General features: G+C 38.0%; 1 protein-coding gene across 2 annotated transcripts in view; it reads right to left on the reverse strand.

Moving 5' to 3' along the window:
* calcr.L (calcitonin receptor L homeolog) overlaps window positions 1-18,379 on the reverse strand; it is a 155,083-nt gene that overhangs the window by 88,706 nt on the left and 47,998 nt on the right. For both annotated transcript variants that reach the window (XM_041565895.1, XM_018267316.2), the window contains exon 2: window positions 3,358-3,451. The gene's annotated coding sequence lies outside the window, so the exon portion shown is untranslated. The remainder of the gene's footprint in view (window positions 1-3,357; window positions 3,452-18,379) is intronic.

Here is an 18,379-nt window from a genome sequence, read left to right on the forward strand (position 1 = left end):
ATTCACTAAGGGGCAGATTTAAGGTCATCGAATAGGCCAAATTCGCCTTTGATTCAAATTGAAAAACCATCGGAAATTCGACCATTCAAAAATTTAAGTACTGTGTCTTTAAAAAACTTAGACTTCGACACTTCGCCACCTTAAACCTGCCAAATTGCAATGTATGGGGACCTCCTAGAACCCACAGCCAGTATTTGGCTAAGTTTTGAAAAGTCGAAGGATTTTTTTGTAAAATCGTATGATCGTACGATTAAATCGTACGTTCGTACGATTCGAAGTACGACCGTTCTATCTTAAAAATCCTTCATCTTCGAATGTCAGACTACCCTATTCGATGGTCGAATTTCGAAGTTTTTATCACTTCGGAATACGACCCTAATAGTCTTATCAGACTTATTTCATCATAAAGAGTAAAGTGCAGTGCAATCACTTAGAGGTCTTTGACTCAAGTTAATTATAAAAATGAATATCAATCTGTTACAATAATGCAATTAGTAGATTTATATAATCAATATTCTAAATAATTTATCATGTGCCGTGCAATAGATACTTAAAAATCACAGTTCATTTTAACAAAAAAGTAGAGAATCAATTGGTAGCCGGTAAAATTAATTGGGACCTCTAAGTGATTGCACTGTACTTTACTCTTTATGAAGAAATAAGTCTGATTAGACTATTAGTGAATTAGTTTATAACATATTGTCTCTGTAGCCCTTGTTTGCTATACACCATTTATTCCGTTTGTTATAACTAAAGTAAAGCACTGTGTATCTTGTTGGCGCTACATAAATAAATGATGATGATGATGATAATTATCACTTTCTAGAAAAGATTAATGCACAGTAAATAGAGAACAACTGATAAACAGTCGTGGAACAAGTATCCGGTATAAGTAGTTATTTTATATAAGTTCTTCTAAAAATCCATTTTAAGATTAGAAATTGGGGAGTTGCTAGGTATAACTTGGAAGGTCTAGATCATTATTGCTGCTGAACCAAAGTACATCTGTTGAATCAGTCCTGGGTGCTCCGGTACCATAGAGACAGTTGGTGCAAGAACTAGAGCTCATGGTGCAATAGCATAGGCTTTCATCTTCATTTAATAAATCTCCTCCAAGGTATTTAATAGCCAGATCTTTCCAAGCTGCATAGACGCTGTCTGAAAGTATCTTTTCATCAGTACAATAACATTTGCAAAGTTTTCTGTTCCCATAAGAACAGATGTTTCATTTGTGCAGAAGCTTTCCTGAATACCTAATATCTTCCATTAGTTTCTCACATCCCAGTTAAAAGAAATAATTGCAAAAAAAAAAAAAACTGTCAAACAGGTTTCAATTTTCCAGAGTGTTGCTGTTCCTCAGTTAAACCTCTTAGTGGCTAGAGGGAATCTACAAGCAGTAATGACTCCTGGGTATACTTGTGCTTTATCGCTAACTCTTATGGATTACCATAAAAGTTCTATCTTTCTCTGCTACTGTACATTTTCCCTTCCATATTTAAAAAATGTTACTTTTCTTCTGCTACTGTAAGATATTTAATTCGCCACTGCTAAGCAACTTAGCAGAACACTTTTGGATGTTAACCTTAGGAATGGTCCGTAACCCATGTTAGGAGATGTTACATTTATCAGGAATCAGCTGAACAGAAAATCAACAATTTCTTTGAAATACTTGCTATTTCCGCAGAGGAAAATTAGACTAGTCCTCAGATACTGTAGCTTCTTGTAAAGGTAGGTGTATGTTTTTGGCTAGTTTTATTTGAAAACCATTATCTTGAGATCTTTAAGAAAATCAGTCCACCCCACCAATAATTCTACTACCATCACATTCTGTAGAAATCCATTAAGAGACAAATGTAATATTGGTTGCTAAGGCAAAAATCATTTGCAATTCGTTGGCAATGCAATTTTGCCTTTGCAAACATTTTGCCCCTTCCGCGACAGTAGGATAGCGATTGCGAATTTTATGTAGTTTGTGACAGTGTGCAGTGTATATAATAAAACTTCTTAGTGAAAACGTTTGCTCCAAAAGTTTATACCACCTTCAAGCAGGTGTTAAAGGTTTGCAATGTGAAATGAAGATTCACAATGCATTGAAAGTCTATTGAAGAATATTACATTGTGACATGTACATTTTTATTCACATTTCCCCCCAAAAGGGAACTTCCCAAAACAAGCATTTATATAAACCAGGATGGCCACATGACACTTTGCACTTGTTGGGGGCATCATTTCTTGGCAGGGTCACAAACTAATAGAATGTACAAGTATGGGATCCGTTATCCGCAAACTCGTTCTCCAGAAAGCTCCAAAGTATGGAAAGCCCGTCTCCCACAGGCTCCATTATAATCAAATAATCCAAATATTTAAAAATGATTTCCTTTTTCTCTGTGATAATAAACCAGGACCTTGTACTTAATCCTCCAAACTAAGATATAATTAATCCTTATTGGAAGGAAACCAGCCTATTAGATTTATTTAATGTTTACATTAAAAAGAATATTACATTCTAGTAGACTTAATGTAGGAAGTTCCAAATTATGGAAAGATCTATAATCCAGAAAACCCCAGGTCCCAGGCATTCTGGATAACAAGTATATATATATATTTTACCCTTTTATTGGAAGATATTGCAGACTTCAGCTTTATTTGCTTTCTAAAGGTGATAAACAATATTGTACCAAAGGAGCTCTCCTCCTAAATTATAGACACTGAAATCATTTTATTTGCTATCATCATTTATCACATCCTTTCCCTATTTTTTATCTATTACTTTAAATGCAACTGAGTAGCATAGGCAAAAGGGAATAGATATGGCACGGTTAGTTTTGCCAACACCAAGAATCAGATTGAATTAAATGCATTCAGGGGCGATCCTGGCCCCTCCGCCGCCTGAGGCAGCAGCAGTTGATGCTGCCCCCCCTCCCCCGGAAATTTGCTCTTAAAGTACCAGGAGCAGCATTTTTGCCGCCCCTGGTACCTAGTGGGGCGCTGCCGCCTGAGGCGACAGCCTCAACTCGCCTCATTGGCGAAGCACCCCTGAATGCATTTTCAACCCAAGCTGGAAAGTATTGCCTTCTGCTTTAGTGATATAAAAGGAAGCCAATGTATGGCCACATAACATTTGAATTCACAAAAGAACCCATGCTAAGAAAGAAAAGTTCCAAATAACATGCTGGGTCCATGCAATATAGTTGTGCAAGCACCATTACAATACGATGGAGTGATCATTTTTCATGAACAATATAAAACTGTCCCCATTCAGCAAACATACAATGAGCAGAATCTGTCAATCACTGATGATGAATACAATATAAGGAAAAGAATACATTTCAAGAGCTAGTATATTTAAGTACTTACAGTAGCAGCTTGGGATAACATGCGGGTATAGAGAACAAATCAAGTCAATCTTCTTCTGGTATTTATTAATTTCTGGGTCCAGGGAAGTTAAAACCTTGAATGAATATAAATACATATAAAATTATAGTAACTTTTTAGCATACATAAACAACACATATTAAAATAAATGTTTTAGGATAGTATCCCTTTTAAACGAGTCCTGAGTTTTAGCAGAAAAGCATGTTAGAGGCCGACTTAGAACACTGATGTTCCAAACTGCAGCCAAGTGATCCCAGAACTATAAATAAATACAAAAGTCTCATTTGACCTGTACCCATTATTGTTCTCCTTAGCACGTCAAGAAATTACAATGGAGAGGCAGATATGTGAACCTTAACGATGTGGCTACGTTTGTTCTACTGGTCTTTCTAATGAATGTATTGTTGACTTGAGAACGGCCGACATCCCAGATACAATAAAGCAATATACTACAACTTCTGGGAATGTATGGATTTGTAGGATATATAGATTTCCAGAATAATTACATGTAATCCACTGTGGTGATATTAGGTCAAAAGGTTTTTTCACTTGCCCCCTGTGAAGAAAGCACAATCAATGGACCTTCTCCCTTAAATCAATGAGCAATTATAGTTAGAAGATATATGTACAAATGAACTGGAAAAGTGAAAGGGAACAGAACAAACTATAACAGCATAAGAGCATAAATGACTTTAAATGATTGAATAACCGGGTGGAAATCGCTAAATGAGAAATACTTATAGTTAATTACAGATTTCCCCATAGACTTTCAATAGTTGATTAAGTTTTTTCAACGGATTAAATCTTTCCTAATATGTTTTATGGTAAAGTCAAAGTTTGGGACAATTTTTTTAAAATGATCTCTGTATAATGGAAGTATTCATTATTCTCTTATTGCTTTTTCCCATCTGTTGATCTATAAGTTGTTAATGACACAGTTCGTTGTCATTTGCTTCTCAAGGTTCCAAATTAGATTATTCATCTTATTTATTTTTTTTATAATCCCCATACAATCAGCTACAAAAAGGCAAGACCTAGAAAGCCATGGCATTATTTGGGACCTGTCTATCCATAGGGGGCTTTGAAAGGAAGAGTTTATTGTACCTCTTTGAAAACAAAAATGTATATAGTTGGCTCCTTTAAAGCAGATTCATTGATAGAACCTCATATAGTTTGAGCATTCCAATGTAACAGTTGCACCCATAGCCAAAGCCAAACCTTACAATAAAACTACTCTATATCTTCAAAATATTTGGACAACACTGCAGTTTGGCATTAGCTAAAGGGAAATAGTAGGGTAGTACAATATAAGTTAACCAGGTCTAGTAACTTACAGCAGGTTGCATTTACTGGCATCTAACTGCACATGAATTATAGTTCTGTAAATACAAACAGTATGTGCATAGCTACACTATTCATTTCTATAAAATACACATATGGAAATGTTTAACATTTAATTCATATGTCTACAAGATAATTACAGGTTGCATTAGTCTGTGACACATTGATTTCATTTCAATCAATTTCAATCAGCGATGCCTATAAATGACACCAGCATATTCACACTGGGCAATATTGCCGTATTGATTTAGCAAGATGACATTCTATTATTTAATGAGTTCTATTGATGCATGAGTAAAATTTTACTGTGATGATATATCAGAGTGATGTATGATAAATGATGAACGACAGCCGTATCTGTCATGCCGCAAGGAAGTAATTGCCTTTCTCAGGACCTTATCTTGTAGCATTAAAACAGATATATGCATCCGCTTCTGTAAAACTAAAGAATATTAGAAGTCATCAAGAAGTTCAGACATAAGGGCACAAGCTTGTATTACACAGAGGTGGTCTCGTCCATGTGCATGAAGGTGTAGATACCGCAGGCTTTGTCCTCCAATTAACTGTAGAGGGCATCAAGGAGCTTCCTTGGGTGGCACTTTAACAGGGGAAGCAAAGGGCTGCATCTAATGGAAAAGTCTTCTCAAAAGTGTAGATATGTAGTGATTATTCTGAGACAACTATCTAAAGGACTCCTGAGTAGGGATGTCGCGGACTGTTCGCCCGCGAACTAATTTGCGCGAACATCGACCGTTCGCGTCCGCGCGACGTTCGCCAATTTGGGTTCGCCATAGCTGGCGCTTATTTTTGACCTCTCACCCCAGACCAGCAGATACATGGCAGCCAATCAGGAAGCTCTCCCTCCTGGACCACCCCCACACCCCCTGGACCACTCCCCTTCCATATATAAACTGAAGCCCTGCAGCGTTTTTTCATTCTGCCTGTGTGTGCTTGGAAGAGCTAGTGTAGGGAGAGAGCTGTTAGTGATTTGAGGGACAGTTGATAGTAACTTTGCTGGCTAGTAATCTACTTGATACTGCTCTGTATTGTAGGGACAGAACTCTGCAGGGATTTGAGGGACATTTTAGGTTAGGTAGCATTGCTGGCTAGTAATCTACCTTCTACTGCAGTGCTCTGTATGTAGCTGCTGTGGGCACTGCTTCTGATCTCTCATCTGCTGACTGCTGCCTGTAACCCAATAGTCCTTGTAAGGACTGCTTTTATTTTCTTTTTTGTTTTTTTTACTTTGCTACTGTAAGAGCCCAGTGCTATTAGTCTAGCTGTGTTGGGGAGTGGGACTGGTGTGCTGCTCCTCCTAGTAGTTCACCACTACCAGCACCAACCAGAGTCAAAATTGTTACAAAGTATCTTATTTGCACCTGCTAGCTGTTCTGAGCTCTCTGCCAAAAGCTAATTAAGTTAGAAACTGTTTTTTTTCTGGCTGTTCAGTTCAGAGAAAAGAGGGACTGGTGTGCTGCTCCTCCTAGTAGTTCACCACCACCAGCACCAACCAGAGTCAAAATTGTTACAAAGTATCTTATTTGCACCTGTCAGCTGTTCTGAGCTCTCTGCCAAAAGCTAATTAAGTTAGAAACTGTTTTTTTTCTGGCTGTTCAGTGCAGAGAAAAGAGGGACTTTCCAGTACAAAAGAGGGACAGGGGGTTGAGTGGTCAAAAGAGGGACAGTTGGGAGGTATGCAAGTGTCACCTAGCTGTGTGAGCTTTTTCACATTCTGTCTAAATAACAATAATAATTCCGTGTCCGTAAACATCACCTGAGTGATGTTTTTACAGCAGCAATAATATATTCCGTATCCACTACTGTATACGTTGCCCTGGCAGGCATTGTTTGCCCAGTCTTTAACCAAGTGCCACCTAGCTGTGTGAGCTTTTTCACATTCCGTGTCCAGAAACATCACCTGAGTGACGTAGTGGGATTTCTGCCCTTTACAGCACAAAATGCAGCGCTGTGTCAACAATGTATTTTTCAGATACATTTTTGCCCTTGATCCCCCCTCTGGCATGCCACTGTCCAGGTCGTTGCACCCTTTAAACAACTTTAAAATCATTTTTCTGGCCAGAAATGTCTTTTCTAGCTTTTAAAATTCGCCTTCCCATTGAAGTCTATGGGGTTCGCGACGTTCGCGAACCGTTCGCATTTTTGACGCAAGTTCGCGAATATGTTCGCGAACATTTTTTCCGACGTTCGCTACATCCCTACTCCTGAGCACTTTTATCAATTACTTCAGTATTATAAAATTAGCCATTTTGAGAAAAAGATCCTTTTTTCCACTGCTATCTTTTCTTTCTGTACCACAAGGTCAAACCAGAGAAGATGGCTGGAATCAAACCCATGACCAGCACTAACCACTGTTTAAAAATAAAGTGACTTGGTGGAACATCTTACTGAGTTGCACAAGAATCGGAAAGATCATATAGACCAGATGAGTGTTTAGTGAACAACCAGAATTGAATTGATTTAGTCTGCCCTTCTCAACAAGTTAATGAATTAGCACTGAATTAGCACTTTAAAGCTAACAATTATAATTGGGTAACATTACTTTTTAATGAATTAATATAGCCACTATTTATATATTTTTAAGATCACGCAATTATACAGTTAAGGGGTAACCCTCTTAATTAGAAGTAGCCAGCAAGTGCATGAATTTTGATTTTTAGAATTGAACCATAGAATTACTGGTTAGAAGAGGGGTTCTTTCTTTCCTTTTTCGTTATTATAAAGCTGCACTGATTGAATCAGACCTCTCTATCGACTGAAACGATAAATTAGCATTAAGAGTATCTTCCTTTTCAATTATGTTTAGTGAACAACATTTGTTGTTGCTTTTGAAAATGGGTTTGGATATTGTAGCCCCCTCCCTTTGCTAGCATGAAAAGAATGTGTCACTGGTTTGCTTCATCCTTATCAATCCCCTCCAAATCCTTGAAAATTCAAATCATGTGTTAGCACATAAACCGACTTCATGCTCTCAATGTATAATTCTTCATGCACAAAAATGACATCTTCTTAGGGCTGTTCGGTAAATCTGCTTTCCATCTACTCCATCTGAACATCAGCACGTGACATCAAAATAAATGATTCTTCATCATACAGCTATTTGGAAGAAGATAAATACAAATGCAGACCTCAGACAAAGTCCACACATTTTGAATCTAGCTGGAAAACAAGTTTCCATCGAAACATATCTCTTCTAAAATAAATGAGTCATAAAACTGTCCCCACAGCAACACCTACACAAATGCACACAAATTCAGCCATAGTGGGTGTCATCAAGCCTCAAACGAGATGTATACATCAGAATGTGCAGTAGATTGCAAACAGTTGGAGAGTGTTTGGGTGTAATGGGTCATGATCAAGGTGGGTTTGGGGATGGTCTATATAGGCAAGCTTGCTTTTAGAAGGGCCCCTTTGTTGACAGGGCCCATGGCCCAGATTACTCTTATGGGTAGATGGATAGTAACCTAGGATTAATGGGAGAAGGGCAATCCAACTAATTAGTATGGGGTCCAATGATTTGTGGTGATGGCCCTGGCAAAAAGTCCGGCACTGGTCCAGTTTGGCAGACCCGTGTTCAACCCAGACCCGCTAATGCATAACCCGACCTACCAGAGCCTTCCAGAACCTGGCCAAAACTTTAACCAGATCTGTGTAACCTGGTGACATAATAGGTGGGTGGAGGCGACATCATGCTGGAGGCGGATCAACCAAGTCAGGGGGGAAAACTGCACTTTTAACGTGGGGAGGTGGGGGCAATGTGAGCCTGCAATTGACTTGGGTACCTAGGCAAGGTACACACAGACCACTCCTATGTTTAGGGAATCGTGGTCTTTCCACCCAAAACCCGACCACTTTGCAAGTATTCCACAGGACCCAATGAAGGACTCTACCCCGGCTCAACATGAGGCAGGCCAATGAGTTGGCATGACAGAAGGGAGCACTGATGTTTCATCTATGAGCTTGTCAGCTTCCAAATTTCTTGCCCTAGCAGAAGCATAATTCTGTGTTAGCATCAGCATGATGATATGAAACTGTACTCCCTGTTTGGCCAATGCCATCAATCTACTACAACCATTGCTGACTATCAGGTAAACTATTTTCCCAAATTTGAATTCAATTATAGCAATGCCTTTACAAGTCACCCTCTATTCCAGATAGATGGAACACTAATTAAAGTCAACATTGTGAAGTCACAGATCTGAATTTTCATTCCATTAGAAAACACAGTTAAATCAAATTACTCTATTCAAACCAAAACGACTGCCCAATATTAAATTCTTGAGTGCAGTAGCCTACATAAGATCACAGAAACAGAAACAATATCAATTAATATGATTATTTTAAGAATTTTGTATGGGGAAGTAATTTCCCTTTTTGCCTTATGTTTAAAAATGGCACCAACTGTCTTCTATAAAACAAGATGTATATTTATATTTAGGTAAAATCCTGTGTTTTTGGTCTATAATAATAAAAGTACAGTATATGCTCCGTATAGTTGCGCTAAGCTCCAAAGTCTGCCTTGATGAATCATATATGAGCGCACCTATTGACACTGGCGAATATTGCAATTGTTATTGCATTGCCCCTATAAAGAATAATTGGGAATGTAAAAAGCTTTCATTGAGCTGTAACCTTAAGTAACCAATGAAAGGTTTGCTGCACCATTTTAGCAGCTGCTTTGGAAAATTTTGATATTTATGTGTATTTGGAAAGAAACTGGGACATTTCCAGAGAAAATATTTCCTTGGGTCAAATATTTGGAAAGCGGAATGGTCTCTGGCAAACAGGGACATCTGGCAACTTTATTAATGGCAAACGCACAAAAAGCAGCATATTGTGGTATGTGTTCTTCTTTCTCATTTGCTGCTGTTTTATCTCTGTACTAAATCCAACACTGAAACAGAAGAAAAATAAATGCAGAGGAGGGGTCATGGAGTTTCAGAAGTCGTTCCTATGGTAATGGAGAGATACACAGATGGAGAGATAGATGGATATATTTATACACCAGTAGGCAATAAAAATCAGTTTAATATTAGTTGAATATTAGTAATATTAGTTGAAGAAATGCTATAATTTTTTATCTATTGCAAAAATTAATATTTACTAGAAGCTTCACCCATTCAAATTGTAATAAATTATGTGCTATTTCTGAAATAATGACTATCCCCCTCTCAGCAATCTATCTTTGAGTCAGAATGGGCTATTTTCAAAGAGCGTTAGCTCTACTACACTGTCTATACAAGGGAGCGCACACATCAATGTATTTGCCCTAACTGTCACTCAAAATCTGGGTCTATCTCCTGCCTGATTAAAGAGACTGCTGTACCTTGGAGAGTAAATTGCAATGTTAGGTCTCTGAGTTAATGGACAAAATACAAATATTGGTACACTGGTAGAAACACATCTAATAAAAATAGAATCAGATCCCTATCACGGTTTCAACAAGGAAAACACACAATGTCAATGGGTAAATGGGTGAATTCTACTCCTCTCACCCTTCAGTCACACAGATATGCCATTGTTCAGTAATAATGGGGATGGATATTCAATTGTTTAATGTGTAGGCATGCTTTGTTTAGATGTACTATGATGTTTGTAAGAATTACACAAAACTACAACTGTACCTAAGCTGTGTCTTATCAACACTGTTTTACAGCAGAAAGTGACCTAGCCAAACTGTCAGCCTTCCATACCACAAGTCTGAGATGGATCCTGCAGATCTTCTGGCCACAGAAGATTTGAAACGATAAACTACATACTCAGTGTTATTTAGTGGCATGGCCACCATCAGAATCCATTGGAAGTCCACACAATACAGAATTAACACCAAACTATGCCTTTACAAGAGCTGTGTCTTGTCAACACTGCTTTACGGCAGAAAGTGACCCAAACTGTCAGCCTTCCATACCACTAGTCTGAGATGGATTCTGCAGATCTCCTGGCCACAGAAGATTTCAAAACAATGACCTTTGCACTCAGCGTCATCCAGAGGATATGGCCACCAACATAATCCAAAGGTAGAAGCGCACTGATATGGTTTGGACATGTACTATGGTGCAATACAGACTCCAGCAACATTGGCCTTTACTAGACACAAGAGAGGTTGGCTTACAGTGGTGTGTGATTTACAGTTGATGCCGAACTTAAGAACTAGCTACAAATATAAGAGATAAGGCACGAAAATTGTCCAAAGACAGACATAAGTGGAAATACTTTGCTGATAAATATAAGAAAATTTGAATTTTTGCTGCTGCCAGCTAAGGGCAATTGACAACTAATACGAGCCCCAGTACCGAACATGGGGCTTATTCCACACATTTGACTTCCCAGATATGGAGAATACAGGCATCAACGATGGAGGCATGACTGGCATGTGTCTCTATCCTACACAGGCTTAATGGGAAGGTAATTAAAGCACAATTCTGAATAAGAATTTGAAAGAAAGTTAACCGGTTGGTGATATGTATGAATATGATAAGTTCCACTTAAATTAAAGGGATCCTGTCATCGGAAAACATGTTTTTTTTCAAAACGCATCAGTTAATAGTGCTACTCCAGCAGAATTCTGCACTGAAATCCATTTCTCAAAAGAGCAAACAGATTTTTTTATATTCAATTTTGAAATCTGACATGGGGCTAGACATTTGGTCATTTCCCAGCTGCCCCCAGTGCCCCTCATGTGACTTGTGCCTGCACTTTAGGAGAGAAATGCTTCCTGGCAGGCTGCTGTTTTTCCTTCTCAATATAACTGAATGTGTCTCAGTGGGACATGGGTTTTTACTATTGAGTGTTGTTTTTAGATCTACCAGGCAGCTGTTATCTTGTGTTAGGGGGCTGTTATCTGGTTACCTTCCCATTGTTCTTTTGTTTGGCTGCTGGGGGGAAAAGGGAGGGTGTGATATCACTCCAACTTGCAGTACAGCAGTAAAGAGTGATTGAAGTTTATCAGAGCACAGGTCACATGACTTGGGGCAGCTGGGAAATTGACAATATATCTAGCCCCATGTCAGATTTCAAAATTGAATATAAAAAAATCTGTTTGCTCTTTTGAGAAATGGATTTCAGGAGCAGCACTATTAACTGATTCATTTTGAAAAAAAATTTCTTCCCCATGACAGTATCCCTTTAATAAATACAAGAGGGCAAATAATGCTGCATGGCCAATTAATCTATTCCAATTTGTAAAAAATAAATAAATAAAAATAATAAATTCAAACACTCTTTTGAATGTCTCTACATGTGGGTTTGCTAAAATTCCAAGTGTATCTTTCACACATAATTCCATATCTAAGAACATGCCATCTGATTTTGATTTAAGTGTTGTGTACCATGGCGCTCTCAAAAACATTCATTCATTTTCATTGCCAGTGCCAAGAATGTAAAATAAATATATTTATCAGTGAAGAAGAAAGCTCCATACAAGCCCTTGCAGTGTTCTTATATTTTATATTAGTAATAAAAAATGTCCAGTGAAGTGGGAGCCATCCTGAAATTTTGATTTGGTGGACATGAGGAGGCACATTCATAAAGGGTCAAATTTCGAATTCCTGTGTGTTTTTTAAAACTCCCATAATCGAAATGTATTACTATAATCACATTTTTCTAACACGATTCTCAGAAAAAACTCAAATATCAGGAAGAATGCAAACATCTCCAAGTTGATCCCTGGACCTCTCCCATTGACTTAAACAGCAATGCTGCAGGTTTTAAATGGCAAAAAGTCAAATTTGAATTCTTAAAGGGCCAGAGTATCATACATTTTTACAAAAAGTAGAATCGAGTTTGGATAACTCCCTCGAATTTGACAGTTTTGAGCATAAAAAAAATGGAAAATTCGAATTCGTCCCTTAATAAATCGACCCCATAGTTAAATCAGTAACAAATACCATTATTTTATTAGCACTTTAGCTAGCATCACTATTCTATTGCTTTGGCCCAAGCCTAGGACTGGTGGTAACACAATATTCTGCAAAGCGTAAGCCCTATGGTGATGGAGGACATTGGTGGACAGAACCTTCGATCATGACAGATGGACTGCAGTCACTGGGATGAAATGAGGGTCTGTCAAAAGTACCTCACAAGATCCTACATGTGGGCCAATGCCAGACAATGGTCATATCCCTTTGTGCAATATCAACTGTTGGGGGGAATTTACTAATTGGCTAAATTAGTAGCCTGTAGTGTAAGAATTATAGCATCTGTTTTGTTAAATGACAGTAAGGGGCCCATTCATTAAACCTCCAAATTTATCTGGTCGAGGTTTAAAGCTGAAAACTTGAATATTTCATGAAAAAAAACAAAATTCTTTATATATTTATTATACCCCCAAAGCTGCTAAAAATCTGAATCCATAATACTCCATCTCAAACCTGTCAAGGTCATGTAGAAGTCAATGTCAGAAGTCCCTGAAGTTGTTTCTCGACATTCTGATCTGCGCTGGATAATCTGATAAAATTTGGTTTTCATCCAATAAACCGAAAAAGTCAGTTTTCACAGCGAGTTCTTTTCGTTGAAGGAAGTTTGATCAACTTTGTTTTAATAAGAAAAAATCTTATTAATTTGAGTTTTAGTAAATAATCCATTTCAAGTTTTAGGGAAGAGTCCAAATTTGAATTTTGAAATTTATCACGTACTGTCGATTTAAGAATTTGAATTTGATTATTTGCCATCTAAAACCTGGTGAATTGGTGTTTTGGCCTATGGGGGACCTCCTACAATCAATCTGGAGTCATTTGGCGGACTTTTGAAAAAACCAAAAAATTTTTAAACTCAAATCGATTTTGATTTGATTTCTATTCGTGTTTGTGGGTCGATCATATTCACCCCGAATTTAAAAAATTTGATATTTCCATTGGTCGTTATTTTTTTTTTAGAATATCGAGTTTATGGGAGTTTTTATAAACTCCCTTAAACTATGAATTCGACCCTTGATAAATATGCCCCTGTGTGTCCCTTTACCCAAAGTGCATATTTCTAAGCTATGATACGCTTGAGGAATAAAGCAGGAGCAAGCAAAATGCAGTATTTTTAGGTCTTGTCAATAATTGTGATGATGATAATGATTTGCTGTTATCAAAGAATGCGACGGTAGTGAGAATTCGCCCAGGGGTGCTCAGTCAAGCAAGTAATTGATGGAAAGTTCTGTTGTTAGGTCATAAAAACAATCCTAGAACTACATTAAATGCTATTGACTCAAATTACAAACAACAAATATTTTATTAATCTGAGTTTAGCATCTTGTACAATTTATTCAGAGGGACTTGAGTTATACTTAGAACACAAAGGTAAGGTGACACATTGTATATTTTTACTTGTTGGTGCCGTCTATCAAAGTGAGCCTTCTAAACGAGCTTGCTTGTTACTTGAAATTGTACAAAGATGGGATCCATTATCCAGAAACCCATTCTGTATTATGGGAAGGCCATCTCCCACAGACTCATTTTTAATCAAATAATTCACATATTTAACAATTTCACTGTAATAATAAAATAGTACCTAGTACTTGATTCAAACTAAGATATAATTAATCCTTATTGGAGGCATAATAATCCTATTGGGTTTAATTAATGTTTAAATGTTTTTGTACTGAGATCCAAATTACACAAATCCCCCCCTATCTTATCTTGATATAGCGCACACTGGTAGCAAGAAGGGATAAATTCCATTTAAAACAAAATATTCAAATAGAGCCATCTGGACTTTATACCAGGATCTTGATACATTTTAATTGTCTGTGCACCATTGTCAAGGTCATAATCATTTGATTGCACTTGCCCTTAATCTCGAGATCTGTAATATATTATACACTTTCCAGATAAGACTCTGACCTGTCAGGGCACAATTTACAGAAACCCAACAGATGCCACATTATGTGCAGTTGCCTAATTAGATTATTGTGTAATTAGCAATCACAGTTGAAAAAAAATGAAACAGAACAGTTTTAAAAAACTGTAAACTTTAAATATATTTGTAGTGTGCAAAGCTATAAATTCTGTGCAGGATGCTGACACCTTGCAGAGAGATTTGTCTAAATGGGAAAACTGGGCAGCAATTCAGAGGTAAAAACTCGATAAAATCGAGCGAAAACCAAAATCCGAGTTTTTTTCAGAATCGCTCGATTTTTTCAGGTTTTTCACGAAAAAGCCAGAATTAGGGATGGGCGAATTTTTTTGACTTGTTTCGCTGAAAAAATGACGCCTATAGACTTGTATGGTGGCGTGCGTCAAAAAATTTTTCCGCTGCGCAACAATATTTTTTTGACGCCCATAGGGGCAAATTCACTAAGCGCCGAAGCGCCGAACACTAGCGTTACTTCGCTAGCGTTTGTCATTTTCGTTACTGCGCAAATTCACTAACGAACGCTGGCGTAGTTTCGCTAGTGTTACTTCGCACCCTTACGCCTGGCGAAGTTTCGCTAGCGCCGTAACTACGCAAATTCATTAACGCGCGCAGTGTACTGAACGCTACCTTTTACGCTAGACTTCCTTCGCCACCTCAGACCTGGCGAAGCGCAATAGAGTAGATAGGGATTGTTTCAAAAAAAGTCAAAAATTTTTCTAAGTCCCAAAAAATGCTGGCGTGTTTTCTACATTATGGGTGATAGGCTGAAAAAGATCGAAAATTTTTTAGGGGCTGGGGCTCCCCTCCTTCCCCCCTACATTTCCTGACTCATGGCAACTTTACCTAGACAGTGGGCACATGTGTAGGGCAAAATAAAATTTTTATTTGATGATTTGAAGGTTTTCTAGCCATTTGTAGTGCTGATACGTATTCCTCCATTGAAATTTGAATTTCGCGCGGTATGCAAATTAGCATTCGCTAGCGTAACTTCGCTTTACTTAGCGAATCAACGCTAGCGCAACTTCGCAACCTTACGCTACCCCTGAGCGCAACATCGGATTTTAGTGAATTTGCGGAGCGCTGGCGAAACTACGCCTGGCGAAGTGCGGCGAAGTTGCGCCTGGCGCAACTTCGAATCTTAGTGAATTTGCCCCATAGACTTTAATGGGCGTCTGTGACATTTTGCCGGCGGCGAATTTTAGGCAAAACGAAACGGGTCAAATTCGCCCATCCCTAGGAAGAATTTTTCGGATTTTTGATGCAAAACCCTAAAAATGCTGGATTTTTGGGCTAATTCCAGCACAGACCACATAAATTTCAAAATATGGACCTCTGCCATTGACTTATACACAACCTCAGCAGGTCTGATTGTGGATTTTTGGATTAGGGCTTTTTGCTGCATTGTGCTTTAATAAATCTCGAAAACGAGTTTTAAAAATAAAAAACCTGAATAATTTGAGTTTTGCCTCAAAAAGCCAGACCAGAGTTTAGTAAATAGCCCCCTCAATGTTTATTACTAAATGCAAGGTTATGGTAGAAATAAGATAAATGTGAGTTATACACTAAATGGTAGTGTGTTGGGGGAAAATGAGTCGAATGATTTGTCTGAGCCAAGTATTTTCTATGACAAAACTTTAATATTTCCAGTATGGTTAAATATTCATTATGCGTCCAAATTTGAGTATAATTGGGTTTTATATTTTGAAAGGTAATTATACACCACATCAGTACAATGATCCACGGATTATTAATGAAAATGCAATTTAGGTGATGGAGATATTTTAAAATGTGTTTAAAAGAGTGCTTGGGAACCAAAAAATTACAGCGCTGATTTAAGAATTAAAAAAGCTGAGATTTCTTTAGTGACGAATAAGGGCTTGTATATGGCTAGTAGTATGGCTAGTAGTATGGCTTAATAGTTCCCTTATTGATTACAATCAGAAGGAGAGCTATATTAAATTTTACTATCATAACTGATCACTGCACTTGACAAATTAAAGTTGAAATAAAGTTTTAATTACTGCGGGGGGTGAAAAATGTTAGGCACCCCCTGTGATTGTAATCACTTACCTGATACCCTTGGCCAGTGCTCCTGTTAGCAGAAAAATGCACCAGTCCGGGGTACTTTTCAGCAATCACCAGTGATTGAAACTTTTCTCCTCCTTTAAAGTGTTTACTTTTTGCTCACACTTTTGCAAGTGTGCTTACTGGCTAAGTAAGGTCGAGCAATACTTCTTCTACCAATATGTGCTACTGAAGGAAGTATACCTGGGACATTGGGGGTGGGGGTACGTTCTATTCATTCCTAAGGGATTTTTAGAAATGTATTTATCAATGGGTGAAAGTTAAGATTTATTGTATTTGATAAATACTCTTCTAACAATCCCTTGGGAATGAATACAAAAGGGATGAGTTTTTCTATAATGAGCTCTTATTACACACTTTGATAATTCTGCCCCTTTGTGTATGTCTGGGAGTAGAACTACTTTAAGATGTGCTATGACCAAAATTAGTGCACACTGAGTAATACAGAAAGTGAGAATCTGAGACCGAAAATGGGTTTGGTTTAGTTGCCCTTTTTTGTTTTAGAAGAATCACATGCTGCCTATTGTGGCAGATTTGTAACTGATATTCTATTACAATATGCTGAATTGTATTGCTGGTTTGTTTAGGGTGAAAAATGGTGGATTCATAGATTGACTCATAAAACGGGATGATATGATACAGTACATGTGTAAAGCTTAATATTGTCAATACTGTTCCAACAGAAATAGAAACAACGTTATCAAGCACTTGACCAGTGATTGTAAGTCACCGGAGGACAGACAAATACTGTAACATTATTTCCTATACCATTTAATCTAGAGATTATAGAAAAATATGGAAAAGAGGAGCCAAAGGACCAAGCTAATCTTGATAATTTTGATGTGAGCACGCAAGTTCCTTTCAGCTTTTGTATGTAGACTACATAACACATGTTGACTATGCAGAGCACAATAAATTGAAATCATGAAGTAAATAGGAATGTCGGGGGAACTGAAAGACTAAAGATTCTGCATGAAATCCTGATTACGCTACATGACTACTGAAGATTCCATGTAGATACCAAAAACCACATTCCATATTCTAACTGCTGAAAATCAATTAGATTATGGAATAACAAAGTTGCTTAAAGCGATACTGACACGTTCCTATAAAAATCACAGGAACGTGTCAGTATCAAGTAGTTGCTGCACCCACAATAGTTCCCCTGAAAGCCCCCCCCCCAGCACCGCGAACATTTGCACAGCTGACCCACTGACACAGCTAACGGATCTTCTGTGTTGCTTCCGTGACAATGGGCTGAGGGCGGAGCGATCCTTCCATAGGCTGTTTTGATTTATAATTATTCTATGGAAGGATCGCGCCGACTCCAGCCCAGCCTCACTGAAACTGCACAGAAGATCTTTTAGCATTGTTGGACGGTTGGGTCAATGGAGGTTCGCGGGGCTGGGGGTGGTTTTGAGGGGGGCTTTCAGGGTAACTATTGCGGGTGCAGCACTTACTTGATACTGACACGTTCCTATGATTTTTATAGGATTGCATCAGTATCGTTTTTTAATTGTCAAAGCAGAGTGCTTGTACTTCCTTATATGCAGATTCCATTATGGGAAATGTTTGTCTAGAACTGTGTTCCCCAACCAGTAGCTTGCGAGCAACATGTTGCTCACCAACCCCTTGGATGTTGCCCCCAGTGGCCTCAAAGCAGGTGCTTCTTTTTGAATTCCTGGCTTAGAGGCAAGTTTTGGTTGCATAAAAACCAGGT

This window comes from Xenopus laevis, chromosome 6L, assembly GCF_017654675.1.
Source record: "Xenopus laevis strain J_2021 chromosome 6L, Xenopus_laevis_v10.1, whole genome shotgun sequence".
NCBI lineage: Eukaryota > Metazoa > Chordata > Amphibia > Anura > Pipidae > Xenopus > Xenopus laevis.